Source organism: Oryctolagus cuniculus, chromosome 2, assembly GCF_051225735.1.
Source record: "Oryctolagus cuniculus isolate XC-2025 breed Fujian yellow rabbit chromosome 2, ASM5122573v1, whole genome shotgun sequence".
In the NCBI taxonomy this organism is placed as follows: Eukaryota; Metazoa; Chordata; class Mammalia; order Lagomorpha; family Leporidae; genus Oryctolagus; species Oryctolagus cuniculus.
Genome location: NC_142868.1, coordinates 34,761,242 through 34,779,849, shown reverse-complemented (window position 1 = coordinate 34,779,849; position 18,608 = coordinate 34,761,242). Strand labels below are relative to the sequence as shown.

At 49.0% G+C, this 18,608-nt stretch overlaps 1 protein-coding gene across 15 annotated transcripts in view; it reads left to right on the top strand.

Moving 5' to 3' along the window:
* APBB2 (amyloid beta precursor protein binding family B member 2) overlaps positions 1–18,608 on the top strand; it is a 397,109-nt gene that overhangs the window by 339,316 nt on the left and 39,185 nt on the right. Inside the window, exon 1 of one of the 15 annotated variants that reach the window (XM_089327111.1) lies at positions 734–882. The exons of 13 other annotated variants lie outside the window; for them this stretch is intronic. The gene's annotated coding sequence lies outside the window, so the exon portion shown is untranslated. Of the gene's footprint in view, positions 1–733; positions 883–18,608 lie in introns of those variants that run through there. One more of the 15 variants, XM_089327112.1, reaches the window with a different exon arrangement.

The following is an 18,608-nucleotide window of genomic DNA, read 5'->3' as shown; positions in this document are numbered from 1 at the left end:
GTGGCAGGACCCCAAATACTTGAGCCATCATCTGTTGCCTCCCAGGGTGTGTGTTAGCAGGAAGCTGGAATCAGAATCTGAAGCAGAGCCTGGATTCAAACCCAGGCACTCTGATGTGGGACGCGGGGGTGCCAAGCTGTGTCTTACTCGCTGCGCCAAGCGCCCGTCTTCTCTGGTTCTGAAGAACGTTTTTCCTTAGATCCTTCTGCGTAGTTAGGCATACATTTCCAAACAGGGGATCTCTGCGTGCGTTGTTTCCTCTGGGTCTGCCCCCAGGGACTCTGATTAAAGGGTGCAGTCGGTGTGCCTTGCATTGCATGTGTTCCTTGTGTTCCCTTCTCCTAGGCTGTGATGTTCCCAGCTGGCCTTTGCCACTGAGACCGTGGCTCAGGTCGTCTGCACAGGCTTCTGCCCCACGTGGCTCTTGCTCTTTCCTCCCTACCAGTGCTGTTTTCTTTGGAAAACACTGCTTCATTTGAGGGTAGAGGGTGAGAGTGCTGAGTTACATTGGGGCTAATTATTTAAAATATGCAACATGTGTAAAAGGTGATTTGGTACCCAGTGCCGTTCGGTCTCTGTGAAGGGATAAGGTGGCTAAGGACGCTGGAGTGAGCTTTGCTTTGGATGAGCTGTCTCCTGTGTGGCAAACGAAGAATCATCTTCAAGGTGGTTTCATGTGTCTGGACAGGGAGCCACTGTTGTCCCTGACGAGAGATGACAGGTGGCCTGAATGACCTGGGCCCGGCAGGGTGGACATGCGTCGATCTCATGGGCTGAGCGTGTGCTACACGGCAGCAGGGAGCCAGGAGACGGTGATGGCCTGGCACTCTGCCTTGAGAACCTGGCTTCTCCATTAGGGAAATCAGACCCCGGGAGCACACGGTAAGCCGAAGTCGGCCAGCTGTGTTTCCAAGGCGGGTTTTGTGTGGCGCATGAGTTAAGACTAGTTTTTTACAATTTTTAAAAGATCTGCTTTTTATTTGTTGGAAAAACATGGTGACGGGGATCTTGCATCCACTGGTTCACGTCCTAAATGACTGCAACAGCCCAAGCTGGGCCAGGCTGAAGCCAGGAGCCAGGACCTCCAGCTGGGAATCTCTCCCACGTGGCTGGCAGGGGCCCAAGCACTTGAGTTGCCCTCAGCTGCCTTCCCAGGCACATTAGTGGAGAACTGGATCGCAGGCAGAGCAGCCGGGACAAGAACCAGTGCTCAGCACCCAAATGGGTTGCTGGTGTCCCAGGCAGCGGCTTAGCTGGCTGCCACACAACTTTCCCCCCAGCCTGGAGGAAAGCTTTCTTGAGTGGGTGAGCCTGAGCCTGGCTGCTCTTTGTGTTGGACTCCAGCACCCTGTGGGTGGCAGCAGCACTCAAACAGGGAGGAGCCTTTGAAATGGGTGAAATTGTCCATGATAACGGGCATTGCTGTTGTAGATGGCAGGGATTTTAAAATAATGGTCCTCTTGGATTCTGAACTAACCTACACGTTCTGTCTAGTTTTGCTGGGCTGCTGCTGATTTTCGTTGGTGTGATTGGTGCGTGAGGTCTCCATGGGCAAGACAGAGTTTCCCCGTGCCAGGCAGCGGAGGGTCCTCTCAGCCAGTCATGAAAGATTGATGCAATCTCAGATCTGCTGATGAAAGTTTAATCTAGAGCCTGTGCTGTCTGGCCTCCGGGAGAAAAGTCTTCATGGTGAGAGCCATAATTCTCTCCCTCCGCTACAGTATTCTCATCACCTCTGGAGTTAATCTTTTTTTAATACAGCCCCATGATGAGCAGAGGCGCTGGGGTTTAGCTGGCTGTGTTGCTGACTTGCACTGGGCTTGTATTTTCTCCCTCTCTGCAAGCGGCTTCCTCGCCTCCATCCATTGTGCCAGGGAGCTCGCTCTGCTGTCACCGTGGCAGAACCTTTCAGGAGAGACAGGATGAGGGATCGTCCCCACAGGGTTCCTGGGACGCGTGTGACAGGGCATCTTCAAATGGACCCTCTGCTGGCACCTGGCCGTGCGGGTGGATACATGAAGACGGCGGCTTCTTCTGAGAAGTGCCTGCTGCATTTTGGGTCCTCTGGCCCAGTGTATGGTCCAGTTTCTCAAGTGTGTTCCAGCAGCAGCCGGTGGGGCATGGGGGCCTGCGGCTGCTGTGTCTACAGAGAGCAGGGCGTCCCAGGGATGCTCCGTGAGCAGCTTCCGCCTTGTGCTTGCCCTGCGTCCTGAGCCAGGTGAGAGCTGATCTTTCTGGGTGCAATGGGAGGGAGATTGACCATGCCTGGCTCCACTGCTTCTCTGTGTGTCAGCCCTCCAAGTACCATGATCCTCTTGGAATAATTGGAGCTTTCCAAGAAGAAGGACAGATAGTCCGGGAGAGGTAGCCTTCCTGCGCAGACTAGTGCCTTTGAAAGCAAAGCAAAACAAAACAAAACAAAAAAAGCTACAGGGACTATAACCCAGATCCTCCGTGGTGACTGGCAGGTCGCAGATGGCCAGTGACTGACTCGGTGCTCGGGGAATTGCCAGTCACCTCATATCATTGCTAAGGAAGGTGCGGTCATCATGTGTACACATGTGTTGTCCCCTCTGCTCGTATCAAATGCAATCAGCTGAGGTTTTTGGCTTCCTGCTGTGAGTCCAGTGAGTGGCATGGTTGTCACTGGAGAAGCAGAAGTGGAACTGAAGGAATGTCACCATTTACAGTTACTGTCGTAGGTCAGGAGAAGGAGTCCCAGCATTCGCAGTTGAGGCATGGTTCTTCCTTGCCCTCACATTGGGGGACACTTAGCGGGGTCCGCTTCCCTCCCTCTGCAGTGGGAGTCATTGCTGGGGTAGTGCCCTCTCAAAGCTGTTTTTATTTATTTTTTTAAATATGCATTTTATTTATTTAAAAGGCAGAGTTGCAGAGAGAGAGGGAGAGATAGAGAGAGGTCTTCCATCCGCTGGTTCACTCCCCCAAATGGCCCAACAACTGGAGCTGAATTGGAGCTGAGCCAATCTGAAGCCAGGAGCCAGGAATTTCTCCCGGGTCTCCTACATGGGTGCAGGGGCCCAAGCACTTGGGCCATCTTCCACTGTTTTCCTAGGCCACAGCAGAGAGCTGGATCAGAAGTGGAGCAGCTGGGACTAGAACCGGCGCTCATATGGGATGCCGGCACTGCAGGCAGCAGCTTTACCTGCTACGCCACAGTGCCAGCCCCCAAAGCTGATTTTATTAACATAGTGGTACTTCCTTGATTTGTTGTGCTGGGCCAACTCCAACATACTACAAAGATTTAGAGCAATTTAGTATGGGAGGTTAGCATCGTTCCATGTTGGACTTGAAATATTTGGAAATCGTGTGTTTCTGGTTCCTGGCGAATCTTGACTGAGGAGTCGGTGACTCTCTCTAAAGTTCCCCAAACTGTGTGGTGCTGCCTCCTCCCCAAGGACTAACGTGGCCAGAGCCCCCCAAGATGGCCTTGTATTTCTCCAACCTTTTGATTAAACAGACTTGGTGTTGAAGTATCACAGCTGTGAGGTTAAAGCCTTGGTATGCCTTGTGTGTGCGGCAGTTGGTTTTTTTTTTTAAAGATTTATTTATCTATTTGAATGTCAGTGTTGCACAGAGAGGAGAGGCAGAGGGAGATAGAGAGGTCTTCCATCTGATGGTTCACTCCCCAATTGGCCGCAACGGCCGGAGCTGCGCTGATCCGAAGCTGGGAGCCCGGAGCTTGGGGCCCAGGGACTTGAGCCATATTCTACTACAGCAGTTGTTTTTTAATAGAGAAAATTGAGAACTTAGGGAAGTGATCCTGTAATGTGTTTCCAGGGGATGTGTAGGTCCTGAGACTTCCTGCTGCCCTTGCTGCCCTCCTCCCACTGGCTGCCCTCCTCCCACTGGCTGCCCTCCTCCCACTGTCTGGCCTCTCCTCTTACAAAGCAGGGTGGGAGAGTCATGCCCTTCCCCCACCCACTGCAGCCCCCAGCCTCTGGGCGCTGACATGGCAAGGTGAGCTGGCTGCTCCCCAGGGAGTGCCCTGGGGCAATGCTGTTGAGGAAAGGAAAGGAGAGAAAAAGAAACCAAGACGGGAATGACGAAAATTTCCCACAGTAACTCTGACCTTCACTCTGCTCTTTGACTTGTCCTTTGCTCTCTATTCTGTATGCTCAATTTTTAATTAAATATTTATTTATGTATTGGACAGAGTTTCATAGAGAGAGAGAGAGAGAGAGAGAGAGAACCTTCCAGCTGCTGGTTCACTGCCCAGATGGCTATAATGGCCAGGGCTGGGCCAGGCCGAAGACAGGAGTGAGCCGCTTCTTCCCCTGTCTCCCCTGTGGGTAGCAGGGACCCAAGTGCTTGGGCCATCTTCTGCTGCTTTCTCAGGCACATTAGCAGGGAGCTGGATTGGAAGTAGAACTTGAACTGGCATACATCGAATGCCGGCATCCCAGGTGGCAGCTTTACCCGCTATGCCAGACACCAGTCCCATTGTTCAAATTATTTATTTATTTATTTATTTATTTGAGAGGTAGAGTTACAGACAGTGAAAAGGAGAGACAGAGGGAAAAGCCTTCCATCCACTGGTTCACTCCCCAAACGGCCACAATGGCTGGAGCTGGGCCGATCTGAAGCCAGGATCCAGGAGCTTCTTCTGGGTCTCCCACGCAGATGCAGGGTCCCAAGTGCTTGGGCCGTCTTTTACAGCCTTCCTAGGCCTTAGCAGAGAGCTGGTTCAGAAGAGGAGCAGCCGGGACTAAAACTGGCGCCATATGGGATGCCGGCACCACAGATGGAGGATTAACCTACTTCGCCACAGTGCCTGCCCCCTGCCCTGTTAAAATTTTTAAATACTGTTTGTGGCCACTAGTTGGCCATGGTTAGAATAACACTGATCTTGGTCAACCTTTCCAAAAGAAAAGTTTTTGAGCTGAACACTCTACCAGTTTAATAACTGGCATTTTTAAAAAATCCTATACTCGAATAATTTTGGGAAGCACTGTATGCAAGGTTCTGCTCTTACAGAGAGTCCCTGATCCAAGGGAGTCTTCAAAACATTCATGGAAAAGATGACTTATGAAAAACTACGCGTGGATTGTAAGATTTTTTGCACCAAAATAGATTGATGTTTTAACTCCATTTTCCACAAACTCTTTGAAGTGACCTTATAAGCTCTCTCAAAGAACTTGCATGGAAGACTTGGCTCGTAGTGAAATTGCAATTTGTAGTTGGTCCTGTTTCCCTTTTTGCTGTAATGAAGTCTCAATGACAGAGATTCTATTAAATGGAACTCTGTGACATTGCTGTTTCTGTGGATCAGGAATGTATGATTTGTTTCAGACTAATGGTGAGCCTAATTGACTTATGCAGTTGTTTCTTCCCTCTATTTGGTTTTAAATCTAACTAGCAGCACAGTAAAATGTATGCCTTTTGTTGAGAACCATTTTGTTGGGAGAGCAAATACAAAATGAATTTAGATAAAGAGTCCAGTTGTAGTGTACCCATTAACCACTAGGGTGTTTAAAAGGAAATGCTCCCTGAATCCTACTATGTAATAATTGGAAAATGTTGTACATTCTGAAACAGAAGCACTTTGCAGGAACATCCCATAAAATCACTGAGCAACTAAAAGAGCAGCAAAATTAAAAATGTACCTTGCGGCCTGCATTGTGGTGTAGCAGGTTGAGCCTCCACCTGCGACACAGGCATCCTATATGGGTTCTGGCTCACGTCCCAGCTGCTCCACTTCCAATCCAGCTCCCTGCTATGGCCTGGGAAAAGCAGTAGAAGATGGCCTAAGTGTTTGGGACTGTGCTACCTACATGGGAGACCCGTATGAAGCTCTGGCTTCCACCTGGCCCAGCACTGGCCATGGCAGCCATTTGGGGAGTAAACCAGCAAATGGAAGCTCGCTGTCTTTCTCTCTCTCTCTCTGTCTCTGTCTCTCCCTCTCTCTCTGTAACTCTGACTTGCAAATAAGTAAATAAATAAATCTTTTAGGGGGGCATTTGGTCCAGTGGTTAAAATGTCGTCTGGAGCATCCATGTCACATACTAGAGTGTCTGAGGCTCCAGTTCCAACTCCCGTCCTGATTCCAGGTTCCTGCCAGCATGCATCCTGGGAGGCAGGAAGTGATGGCTCAAGCAGTTGAGTCCCTGCTGCCTGGATGACCTAGATTGAGTTCCTGGCTCCCAGCTTCAGTCCCCCAGCAGGTGGGAGCTCACTCGTTCGCTCTCGTTCTGTCTCTCCCTCCCTCCCTCCTCCACCCCTTCTCATATAAACACAGAATTTACAAAACTCTCTGCAGTCAGTATTTACTGACCAGTCCAGACGACATCTGTGACTTTGTACCTTAATTAGAGAACAGTGTCGCCGAAGCCACCTTAGCCCTGAAGCTGCTTGCTCTCCAGATTGGTTTTCTGCACCCCAGGAATTCTGTCAGAAAGATGAGCATCAGTGACTGAGAACATCTGTCTAATGGATGGGCGCCATCTCTTCAGGTATTTCCCTTACAAATTTTGGGGACTATAGTCATCATGTATGCCCTTCGTGCCCAAAGAAAATGTTCTGGTTTATCTCCATGTAGCTCCTAGCTTAAGAATTGCTTTGTCTTTTTATTAACATAAGAGAAGCCATAGAAGATATTTATTAAGAAAGATAAAACCTAATACTGTTCATTAAATGAACTAAGTCCAGCGGCAAAGGAAAACCTTTCTTTCTGTCTCTCTCTCTCTCACTGTCCACTCTGCCTGTCAAAAAATTAAAAAATAAATGAACTAAGTCAAAGGTTGCAAAGAAAAGGGAGAAAAGTTTTTTTTTTTTTTTAATGAAAGGTAAGGTTTAAGTATCTACAAATTAGAATGTTCTCTAAAAATTTATACATAAGATGGTCTGTCTTAGGTCTTCCAGTGTAGGGTCACTTGGGTCATCATTCCCTGAGGCGTTGGAACCATGCTGTGAGAGCCAGTTGTACCAGAGGAGTGTGCCAGCCAGGGCAAGACGAGAATAGACTGTGGCTCGCACCACCCTGGAGGGACACTGTGTTTCTTAAGCTTTCTATCTACAAGTTAACCCAATGGTGGCCTTCACAAAGTTCATGGAAAAGTAGAATTAAAACTTTTGTGTTACAAAAAAAAAAATAGTATAAAATCTGTACATGCAGGGGTCTTCAGAAATTTCATGGAAAATGCATACTATGAAAAAGCTATACATGGGGCCGGTGCCGCGGCTCAACAGGCTAATCCTCCGCCTAGCGGCGCTGGCACACCAGGTTCTAGTCCTGGTCGGGGCTCCAGATTCTGTCCCAGTTGCCCCTCTTCCAGGCTAGCTCTCTTCTATGGCCCGGGAGTGCAGTGGAGGATGGCCCAAGTGTTTGGGAGACCAGGAGAAGCACCTGGCTCCTGCCTTCGGATCAGCACGGTGTGTTGGCCACAGCGCGCCAGCCGTGGCGGCCATTGGAGGGTAAACCAAGGCAAAGGAAGACCTTTCTCTCTGTCTCTCTCTCTCACTGTCCACTCTGCCTGTCAAAAAAAAAAAAAAAAAAAAAAAGCTATACGTGGAATTTTTGACATCAGAATCAAATTGTCTTCTCACTCTGTTTTCCGTGATCGTTTTGAAGTCACTCATGTTTGTCCGTGCGGGTATTGAAGTGACCTGCCAGTTGGCTTTCCCTATGCTCGGGACAACCTCTCCCTCGTTCCTAAACTTAGCTGTCAAGCTGGGGACTTCGTGTTCTCCCTCCTTCCTCTATCTGTGGTGCCGTTGCCCTCGCTGGGGGTGTATTAGATGCCCCCTTTATTAAGTTCCCGCTCTGGGCCAGCCTCTGCTTGGTACCACAGAAGCAGTCATGCCTTTACCTTCAAGGGCTGCACTAAGAGGAAAGGCACTGGGCTGCTCTCGAGGCAGTTTGTGATACAACTGTCAAGCCTGAGAGGAGTGTGAGAGGACAGTGCTGTGCAGGTCCCACCTCTCCTGTTAGCCTGTCCTGTCCCCATTTGTATCAGTCAGCATAGGACAGGTTATGCTGTAGTAACAACCAAAAATCTCAGGGACTTAGACGAACTAACTCCCTGCCTGCTGCAGGTCTGTTATTGGTTGGCTGGAGGTCCTCCTTCTGTCCAAAGCTGATGATAGAGTCACTACGTAGACTAGAGAACTGCTGACTGTGGTGGCAGAAGGAAAAGACGCGCTGACTCAGCACTTCTGCTGGACATGAACCACTTTTGCTCACGTTTTGTTGACCAGAGCAACACACATGGCCATGCCTGACCTCAAAGGGTGATGAAATGTCCTTGACCCTGGGAAAGGGGCTGGAGATTGATGCCACACCATGCCCTGTGTGATCTTGTTTGCCTCTGTAGGCTGGTGGAGCTGAATGGTACTTGTTCTTTTCTTTCTTTCTTTTTTTTTTTTTTTTTTTTTTTTTGACAGGCAGAGTGGACAGTGAGAGAGAGAGACAGAGAGAAAGGTCTTCCTTTGCCGTTGGTGCACCCTCCAATGGCCGCCGCGGCCAGCACGCTGCGGCTGGCGCACCGCACTGATCCGAAGCCAGGAGCCAGGTACTTCTCCTGGTCTCTCCCATGGGGTGCAGGGCCCAAGCACCTGGGCCATCCTCCACTGCACTCCCTGGCCACAGCAGAGAGCTGGCCTGGAAGAGGGGCAACCGGAACAGAATCCAGTGCCCCCAACCGGGACTAGAACCCGGTGTGCCGGCGCCACAAGGCAGAGGATTAGCCTAGTGAGCCGCGGCACCGACCGGTACTTGTTCTTTTCAACCTTGTGTTGCTCCCTGAGTGATACAGATTATGTGGCCGTCCACCAGGATCTCTGGCTTCACTTACCTGGAGTCACTCATGGTCAGAAAATCGTAAATGGAAAATTCCCCAAATGACCCATTCCTAAGTTTTAATTGCTTGCCATTCTGAGAAGCCCGGTGAGATCGCGTGCAGTCCAGTTCAGTCTTGGATCCTTTTGCCCAGCATTTCCATGATGTACATGCTACCTACTGTCATCGCTTTGTGCTACCTCAGTCATCAGATCAGCTGTTCCGGTATCTGGAGTCAAAGCGCTTGTGTTCAAGTAACCTTATTTTATTGAATATTTACCCTAAAGTGCAACGATAGTAATGCAGAGGAGGTAGAGGGCCTGAACCCTGCAAGGCCAGGTGGATTCTGATGCTGAGTGACAGTGCTGAAGGCATGCAGGGAAGAGCATGGTACGTACGGGGTCCATTACTAATGACTTCAGGCATCCACTGGGGGCCCTGGGACCTGTCCCCCTCTGGTAAGCAGAGACTGCCGAGTCTTGGAAGGACCTCTGGGGTCAGACCCGACCCTGGATCTGCCTCTCCTCTGACCATGTGACTCTGCGTGAGTTACATGTTCTGCACTCAGTGTCTTGTGTACAGATGGAGGCTTTAGAACCCGTGTGCAGCCGGGTGGAGAGAGATCAGATGGGGAAGCGCCTGGAAGAGGCCTCTGCCCCCGAGAAGCGCTTGGCAGAGCCCTTTCCCTCACTCCTGCTCCTGCGTCTGTTCCCGGTCATGGGCATGGAGGGCTGCGGGCGAGAGGATGCTGCCCATTGAGGTTCCTGGAGTGAAGTTAAAAACTTACCATGTTGATTAAATAAGTACTTACCCTTGAAGGATGCTTCCATTTCATGGGTAAACAGTTTATTCCTAGAGAGCTATGTCTTCCCCCAAAATGATGTCTGATATCATTTGTTATAAGTTCATCAATGCTTGGATGTCTTTTCTCTCTGCCATTTAAGCTGGAAGCTAGGATAATGTAGTGCATCTCCATTCATGCCGTGTGCATTTCGGGAACGTGCGTGCAGAGAGGCTAACTGGGGCACTCTCTGACCTCCTGTTTTTCCATTTCTAAAGTAGCGTGTGGAACCTGACGTGTTAGTGCTCGTGAATTCCAGTACTTTAGTATTCCTGCAATACTCACGATTTAGTAACAAATACTATAGGATACACATCTTTACCCTAATAAACCTTTGGAAAAAATAGTTCTGTGATTGGCAAGAAAGTTAATACTGTCATACAAACCAAGAAATATCAAAGCCATTTTTCTTCAGAAGTTACTGTGGTTCCACACATATTCATTATGTGCCTTCAGAATCTAAAATTCTAGCCTACTTTTTCTCTAAAGCAGTCTCCTTAGACATGTTTCTTATTTCTAGGACATTTGCATCCTAATGCAGGGGTAGTAAGTAGGGCTTTCTTGCCATCTGGGATCTAATACATAAGGAGTTTGGAGTACCGAGTTGAGAAGACCCCAATACCAAAACCAGACTTATTTTGTGATCTGTTGGTTATTTCTGCCAGGGACATGGAGCTGGAGGGGATAGGCATGACAGAGCAGGAGTAGTTATTGGAATGTGCTTTGTTTAACCTCTTAGACCCACAGATTGTCCCCAGAGAAGTTTCGGGTGGTGGTTAGGTATACCTTTGAGCAAAGTGATGTGGGGACATGTCATGGTCACATGGACTTGCAAGAAATCAATATTAAAATCAGAGGTTGTTGGGAGCTAAGATAATAAAGTGATCTGAGGTGGTTAAAAGGACTAATTTGGTCCCATCCTTATCTGTGAAAATAACAAATTTTCCTTGAGGTAAGTGATTTAGCTCCCTTGAGAGAAGTGCCTTCAGCTTCTAAGATGATTCACAGATGGAAATTACTGGTTTTTGCCTTTTGAGTGCATCTAGAGTCTTTAAATATACATTTTCTACTCAATTGATAAATCATGAGTTCATTTAATCTATCATCACTGCAGTCAGAAGTCATCAAAGTAGACTAAGCTGTGAGCATTCGTGCCTCTGCTTTTGGCTAATCCTCACGCTCCACATCTCATCATCTCTGTCTAAAAGTGGGATCGCTCACTGTGAAAATTGGCCGTTGCCGTGTTGTGTTCCTAAAGAGGAAGTATAATACAGCCAGCCTCGTCGATGCAGTTTCCCCCCTTTTCCTCAACAACAAAGCTCTACTTGAGTAGGGAAAGTGGAATCTATGACTGCTCCACCAGCAACACCCAACTTGCACACATCACGGCCGGCTGGAGGTCTTGGGCTGTGCCCCATCTCAGAGTTTCTGATCTGTAGCCCCGGCTGGGGCCGAGAGGCTGCGTCCCTGCCATGTTTTCTGTCTGGCGCCTGCTTTGAAAGCTGTCGCTCCCAGCTGCGGAGAAAATCTCCAAGCACTGGCCTAAGTGCTTTCAATCCATCACCTCGTGAGGAGGGGTGGGGCTGGGGCTGGTAGGTTTAACCAGTCACCCTGCTGGCTGCAAGGCGGCACTGTCTGGGAGTTCCACTTGGAGCATATGCTTTTCTTTGTTGGAAGGGGGGAGTATGCTGCGCAGGTGAGGAGGCACCATTGTAATCATAAAGATAAAAATCATACAGATAGAAATTTACCACCCCTTTCAAGACCTCAGGAGGAGGCTTAGAATTATCACCCCTTTTGTAAAATTTGCAAAAGGGTATTTTTGTGTTCTTTTTCTTGAGAGCCCCAGAAATTGTCTTCAGCTTTAACCCAGCCTCCTGATAATTGATTCATGTAATTAGCCAACATATATGACAGGAAAACAAGTTGTAACAAAGAGACTTTTTTATAGGTAGGCCATCTCCAAGTGCCAGAAGTAAGGGCCAGTGGGAAGGTCATCTCACGAGCCTCACACGTGAACATTGTGGGATTTCGGTGAGCTCGGTGGAGCGTGCGGGCAGATGAAAATTCAGGTGGGTCTGAGCTCACCTGCTAAAGGAGCAGCTTGCCATGTGTGATGGAGAATGAAACAGGTTCCAACTCCGGCATGATCGCCTACAGAGCTCACTCATTCTCCCTGAGTCTGTTTTCATCGAGATCAAAGGGGATGATAACAACAGCTAGCTTAATACAGCTATATTGCCAGGATAGATTTTAAAAATGCTCATGCAAGCATTAGTAATTACTAGCTACACAGTGCTAACAAGGGGTCACTAGTAATTCACATTAATAAAGCACCTAAAAGGCCATTCTGCTGGATCAGGAGTGTGCAAACTCTGTGCAAAAGACCAGACAGTTTCTCAGGTGTTGTGGGTCTGTCTCTCTCTGTCTTAACTGCACAGCTTTGCCATGGCTGGGCAGCCACCACCATGGACCAGATATGGATGAGTGGGTGTGGCTGTGTTCCACAGATGTGGTATGGTGATATGCCAGAACTGATCCAAAATGACACTGCCCTTTGCAGTTAGGCACTTCCTGTTGAGTGTGAAGATAAAGCAAGTACTAGCAATTATACATGATGTTTGTATTGCAACTCAGCACTGAAGTGATCAAAATACTGGCAAGTTCTATCTGCTTTAGTTTCGATAGTCCTCGACATAGCTGACAGCTCTTTGCAGGATGAAGGCACCCAGGTGGAATAGGCAATGCAAAGTGGAGAGAGGAGGGAAGCAAGGTTAAGAACTGTTTAAGGTTGGGGCTGGTTCTGTGGCTTAACAGGCTAAGCCGCCACCTGCAATGCTGGCATGCCCTATGGGTGCCAATTTGAGCCCCAGCTGCTCCACTTCAGATCCAGCTCTCTGTTGATATGCCTGGGAAAGCGGTGGAAGATGGCCCAAGTGCTTGGGTCCGGTACCCATATGGGAGACCCATATGAAGCTCCTGGCTTCGGACCTGCATAGCTTTAGCCATTGTGGCCATTTGGGGAGTAAACAAACAGATGGAAAATCGAAGGATCTCTCTCTCTCTCTCTTTCTCTTACTCTGCCTTTCAAATATATAAAGTAAAAAAAAAAAAAAAAAAAAAAAAAAACAGGTAAGATTCACAGGTAGGCATATGGCACAGCAGTTAAAATGCCCCTTAGAATGCCCACATTCCATATTGGAGTGCCGGGGCTCAAATCCATGCTTTGCTCCAGACTCCGGCTTCCTGCTAATGTACACCTAAGGGGCAGCAATACTAGCATCTCTGAGTTGAGTTCCTGGCTTCCCCCCAGCTCAGCGGACACAGGCATTTGGGAAATGAACCATGGGATAGAAGATCTCTCCCTGCTCCTGCTTTAAATAAAATGAAAATAAACAAACAGCTAAACTTCAGAATTGCAGCTTGTTTCTTTCTACGTTTGTTGGCACTGGAAGAAGTGATAAGGGGGTAAGCACCTGTTTAAACTCGCCTCTGGAATTCAGGTTCAGAAGTTTTGGCCACCAAGAAATTCAAGTGCTTTTGTTTTGTAATCTCTGAATTTTAAAAAAAATATATATAGATATAGATATTACCAATGTAACCAGGTCTGTGAATATGGAAAACTGAGATAAAACAAAGGAGTTTTAGGAAACCCATCAGAAGATGTTTGCCCGTGTTTTGTAAATGGGAAGTTCAATAAATGTACCGTGCACATTCACCTACAGGTGTTTGTGGGATGGTAAGTTCTCCCCTCTTGAAGAATGATAGGAACGGGGTGTGCGGTGACGGCTGTTTCACTGTGCAGGAAACTCCCACGCCGCTTTCTGAGACAGCTGTACCGGCTGCGTCCCCACCAGCAGCATCCTCACCAGCACACGGGGTGGCCAGGTTTCGTCTGGTGTTAGAGGGTTTCTGTTGGTGTTGCGTCAGCGTTCTGGGGTGTACAGTGGTGACTCAGGTGGTCGCGATCTGCATTTCTCTCACAGCTCAGGATACTGAGCATCCTCCATGCGTGTGTGCAAACCGCTTATCTTCTTTGGTGAGATACTTGTTCAGATGTGTTTGCCCATCGGAAGAAGTGGGTCATTTTGGTCATTTTCTTATTATTGGCTTTGTTCGTAAGTGCCTGAACTATGGAACAGGGCAAATACCCATTGGCTGGCAGATGGGGCCCTGTGGTCCATCCACAGTTCACCAGCGTGACAGGAAGTGATGAGTGATGCACCAGCAGTTACACTGAGGGAGAGCGGCGCAGCGCAAAGAGCCGCCGCCTGTGTGGTTCCGAGTGTCGAGGCGACATTCTGGAAAAGGCAGGACTACCAGGACAGAAACCAGGCCAGATGGGGGAAGGAAAACAGTGATTTTTTTTTCTTTCTTTCTTTAGAACTTGTCTTGGCTTCACTCTGGCAGCCCCTACCCTCTGACCCTTGCCCCTGTCTTCTCAACCATGGATTTAGCTTCCATGTCACCTTGAGTTAACGTGATGTTTTGCTAATTGCAATCTTGGGGTTGCCAGATGGGGCCCTCCGTTTGTGTTCCTGAGCTGGGCGAAGGACAGGTTAGCTCTGTCTTCACCCTTAGGCCTGCAGCACCCCTGCCTTTGCCCCCACCTTCTGCTTTCCAGCAAGAACAAGGCAGGGTCATGAGAGGGAGAGAGCTGATCAGCTTAAGAATCTGCAGGCTGTGCTGGCGCCGTGCTGGTCCTACCAGGATCCCACCCCCACCCTCTCCACCTGGCAGGTGGGCACATGGGGACTGCCCAGCGCAGGGACAAGGCAGAGCTCTCTGTAGTCCAGGGAGTGCCAGGGAGTTGCTCGTGGTCTCTGGTCTAGTGGGAGGTTTTGTCTGCTGAATGTTGCACAGGGAAAATGAGCTCTGTGGCCCGCCCACCACTTGGAGACCTTCCACTTACAAAGATTTTTGTTTTACACATGTGTTATAAATAGCCTCTGTGTGCTTTAAAAGGATTTATTTATTTGAAAGGCAGAATTACAGAGAGAAAGAGGAAGAGAGAGAGACTGAGAACCTCCATCCGCTGATTCACTCCCCAGATGGCCGCAACAGCTGGAGCTGGGCCGGTTTGAAGCCAGGAGCCAGGAACTGCTTCTGGGTCTCTCACATGGGTGGAGGGGCCCAAGCACTTGGGTCGTCATCCATTGCTTTCCCAGGTGCATTAGCAGAGAGCTGGATCAGAAGTGGAGCCACCAGACTCAAACCAGCTCCCATATGGGATCCCGGGCCATAGGTGGCTGCTCTACCCTCTGCGCCACAGTACCAGCCCCACCTCTGCATTTTATAGGGAAGGGCAGGAAAACCCGAAGCCATTGGCTGGGAGAATGTCTTGTCTTTCTTTGTTAGAGCTGAGTTGGAAAGATGTTGTGGTAAAACCTGGAGGTGTTTGAAGAGTGTGGGGGTCACATCCTGACGTGGGTGCAGGCAGAGCTGTACCTCACGAAATCTGCAGGGCAGTCGGCTTTTCTTTCACAAATACACATCACTGAGTTCTGCAAGAGCCATCCCTGGGCGTGCGGTCCTGCGTAGCTCTCAGTCCACAGCTCCCTGGCTCTCGTTGTCTGTTCGTTGCAGATCTGTGCTTGAATTCCTTTTTGCCATTTATTTGTTCTTCCTCTTCATGGTTTCAGTAATGTGCTTCTGGGTTCTTGCTTTTCATCGTGGAGTCTGACATCACCTGGGAGCTTTTTAGCAGTGCAGGCCCTGCCCCAGGCTGCAGTTTCAGCAGTCCCCAGGGCACGCACTTAAATGTGGACCAGCTCAAGGTCCTGCCGGGACATCCTGCCTGCTCTGTCGATGCGTGTTGGGGTCACCTGTGACCCATGGGAATGTGCTTCCGGGGAGTGTGCCTGACCACCTGTGGGTGTGAGTGCAGGTGCCTGCCACTTGGCCCTGAGCAAACTGAGTTTCTGATGTGCCCGGTGCTGATGTGGACGCCACGGTTACAAAAGTGAGTGAAGCTCGATGGCTGCCTTCAAGGAGCTCAGAAGGTGGTGAGCGCCACAAACAGAGCCACAGCCCCCATTGTCTTGGGTCCGTGCCTGCCCTCTGACCTCCTGCTCCTTCTGCAGGTCCAGTCCACGGGACCCCTGCCTCCAAAGCCTGTGGCTCGGGAGAGAGGAAGTGCAGGTGCCCCAGACCTCCTGAGTCGTGTTCTGGGGCGAGGCCGGCAGCTTCACGTTCACGGTTACTGCGCACGTTATCCTTTGAGAGCCTCTGGCCCGGGTGTGCTTTGATCTTCTCCTTGATTATGCAGCATCCCTTTGTGATGCAAAGGGATGTCGAGATGCAGTCTCACTCAGTGCCATCCTTCTCCTAAATTCAAGGAGGAGTTTGAAGTGGCTTCTGGGTTCAAAGCCGCTTTTATCTCTGGCTGAGGCAATATAAGGACCTTTGTGGACGGTGTTTCAGGATAATTGAGTTCATATTTATATGTTTGCTCGTAGTGTGTTGTCCAGGAGCACATAACAGTGCTTTGTTCTGTAATGAGTTAACAGTGTGAGCGCTGGTATGACAGCCCCGTGCCTTTCTTGTTTAATGTTTATACTCATCTAATCAAACAAATTGAAATTGGATTATGGCTTTTGCACATTATAGCAGTTATTATCCAGTTTAAATGCAGGTCTGAAGGAGATAAAATTGATTTTTCTGTGCTACAAGGGGACAGCATAGGTTATTGGTATGCTGGTTGAATTTTCAATTAGGTCGTGTAGGGAGCAAGAGATTTGCAGTTGAGGGTTTTTTCCCCTTAATTTATTATGTAAATAAACTGTAATATTTCATTCTAATTAGGAGGTAAAATGACTTTTAAAAATGTGGTTATCTGCTTCCATATCTTTATAAATTATGTCAGGTTGTTCAAGTGGATACTAATTTTGAGGGACATTATTTTTAGAAAAAAAAGAAAACACTTAAAATATTCAGTTACTACAGTAACAGCTGCCTTATTTATCAGAGAATGAGCTATAATATGTAGTAGAATTTCTTGTCTAATAGAACCACTCTTTCTAAAAATTTGCCCTCATTCAGCAAATCGCTTTCGTGTCTCTGCTCTGCACCTGCCCGGGGCTGGGGACTCAGGGGCCATCCAAGGTAGGGCCTTCACAGAGAGTGGGTGCTTCAGGACTGCCAAGAGCTGCAGAAGCAGAGCAGAGGACCTGGGAACACAGAGGCAGGGCTGCAGGCCCTGGGATTGGAGGGCGGCTTCCCCTAGGCAGTGACACTGGATCTGGACCTTGACCCCTGAGTCCGCGTTTGCAGAATGTTAGCTCACTCTTGAAATTACAACAGCACGATGTGCTGGTCCCTGGATCAATTTAAAAACACCCATCGAAAACACAGTATTGAATCTCATCATTAGGGAATGTGTTAAGCACTGATTGTTGTGTTGGGAAATGTGCCAGCTGCTGAAAACAGAGCACGGACCTGTGACGTTAGCACACAGCCCTCAGCAGCACCCTCGGGTTGAGCAGTCGCTGGAAGGACTCAGAGTTCCCTGACTGCGGTCACAGGCATGTATTGGTTTATTACAGGGAATATTATGGTTGATTACATGATTTTTTTTTTTTTTTTGACAGGCAGAGTTAGACTGAGAGAGAGAGACAGAGACAGAGAGAAAGGTCTTCCTTTTCCTTTGGTTCACCCCCCAAGTGGCCACTATGGCCGGTATGTTGCGGCCGGCACGCTTCGCCGATCCGATCTGAAACGAGGAGCCAGGTGCTTCTTCCTGGTCTCCCATGCAGGTGCAGGGCCCAAGCACTTGGGCCATCCTCCACTGCCTTCCCAGGCCACAGCAGAGAAGAGGAGCAACCGGGACAGGCTCCGGCACCCCAACTGGGACTAGAACCCAGGGTGCCAGTGCTGCAGGTGGAGGATTAGCCAAGTGAGCTGTGGCGCCGGCCATGATTATGGTTTATTACAGGGAAAGGATTTAGATTAACATCAGCCAAGGGAGGAAGCATCAAGGGCAGAGTTCAGTTGCCCTCTCCCTTGGATCCTGGACAGCAGGATTTTCCAGCATTGCTGTGTGAGAATGGCACAAAGTGTTGCCACCCAGGAAGAGTCATCCAGGCCTTGTGTTCAGGATTTTTATACGGGCTGCATCATGCAGCCTTGGTTGCCTGGTCTGGTGGCTAACCTGAGTCTCGAGCCCCTCCCAAAGTGGAGCTGACACAGCTCCCTCCCATTATTAGCCCACCCAGTGAGACTCAAGAGCTCCAGGCAAACAGAAACACTCCTATCAGGTGCAGCATCCCAAGCCTCGGAGTTTGCCTCTGGCAAGCCAAGGTCAAAGTCAGATCTCTCTTTGGATGATGTTTAATTCTTTGCTGTCCAGAAACAAACCCAGACTCTACTCGAGGTTATAAAGCTAACCATAAAGTGAAGGTCATGAAAGATAAATGGAGGATTATCCAATGTATAACCCCAAACTGTGGCAAGGACTGTGATGGCAAAGCCTAGGATGGCATGCAGGAGGGAGCTGCCCGGTAGGGAGACCGTCTGAAGGAATCAGCATTTGGACAGGGAGCTAAAGGCTGCCAGGGTTTAGCCAGGTGAGCACACAGAGGAACATTTCAGAAGTGCAGAGACCCCAACGCAGGCAGTAGCTAGGTATTTTCTAGGAACTGGAAGAAGACGAGGACGAAGCAGAGAGAAAGAGGAAGGAATGTGCTTGCAGCATTGACTGGAGAAAGAAGCAGGCTCCAGGTCCTAAGTGGATTCGGAGACTCTGGAAGCAACTATGGACTTTATCTTAGTGACGTGGGGCCACCCTTCAATTTTAAAGCAGAAGCATGGATGTCCTTATTTGTGATTTTTAAAAAATATTTATTTATTTATTTGAAAGTCAAGAGTTACACACACACACACACAGAGAGAAGGAGAGGCAGAGAGAGAGAGAGAGAGGTCTTCCATCCACTGGTTCACTCCCCAGTTGGCTGCAATGGCCGGAGTTGAGCCGAT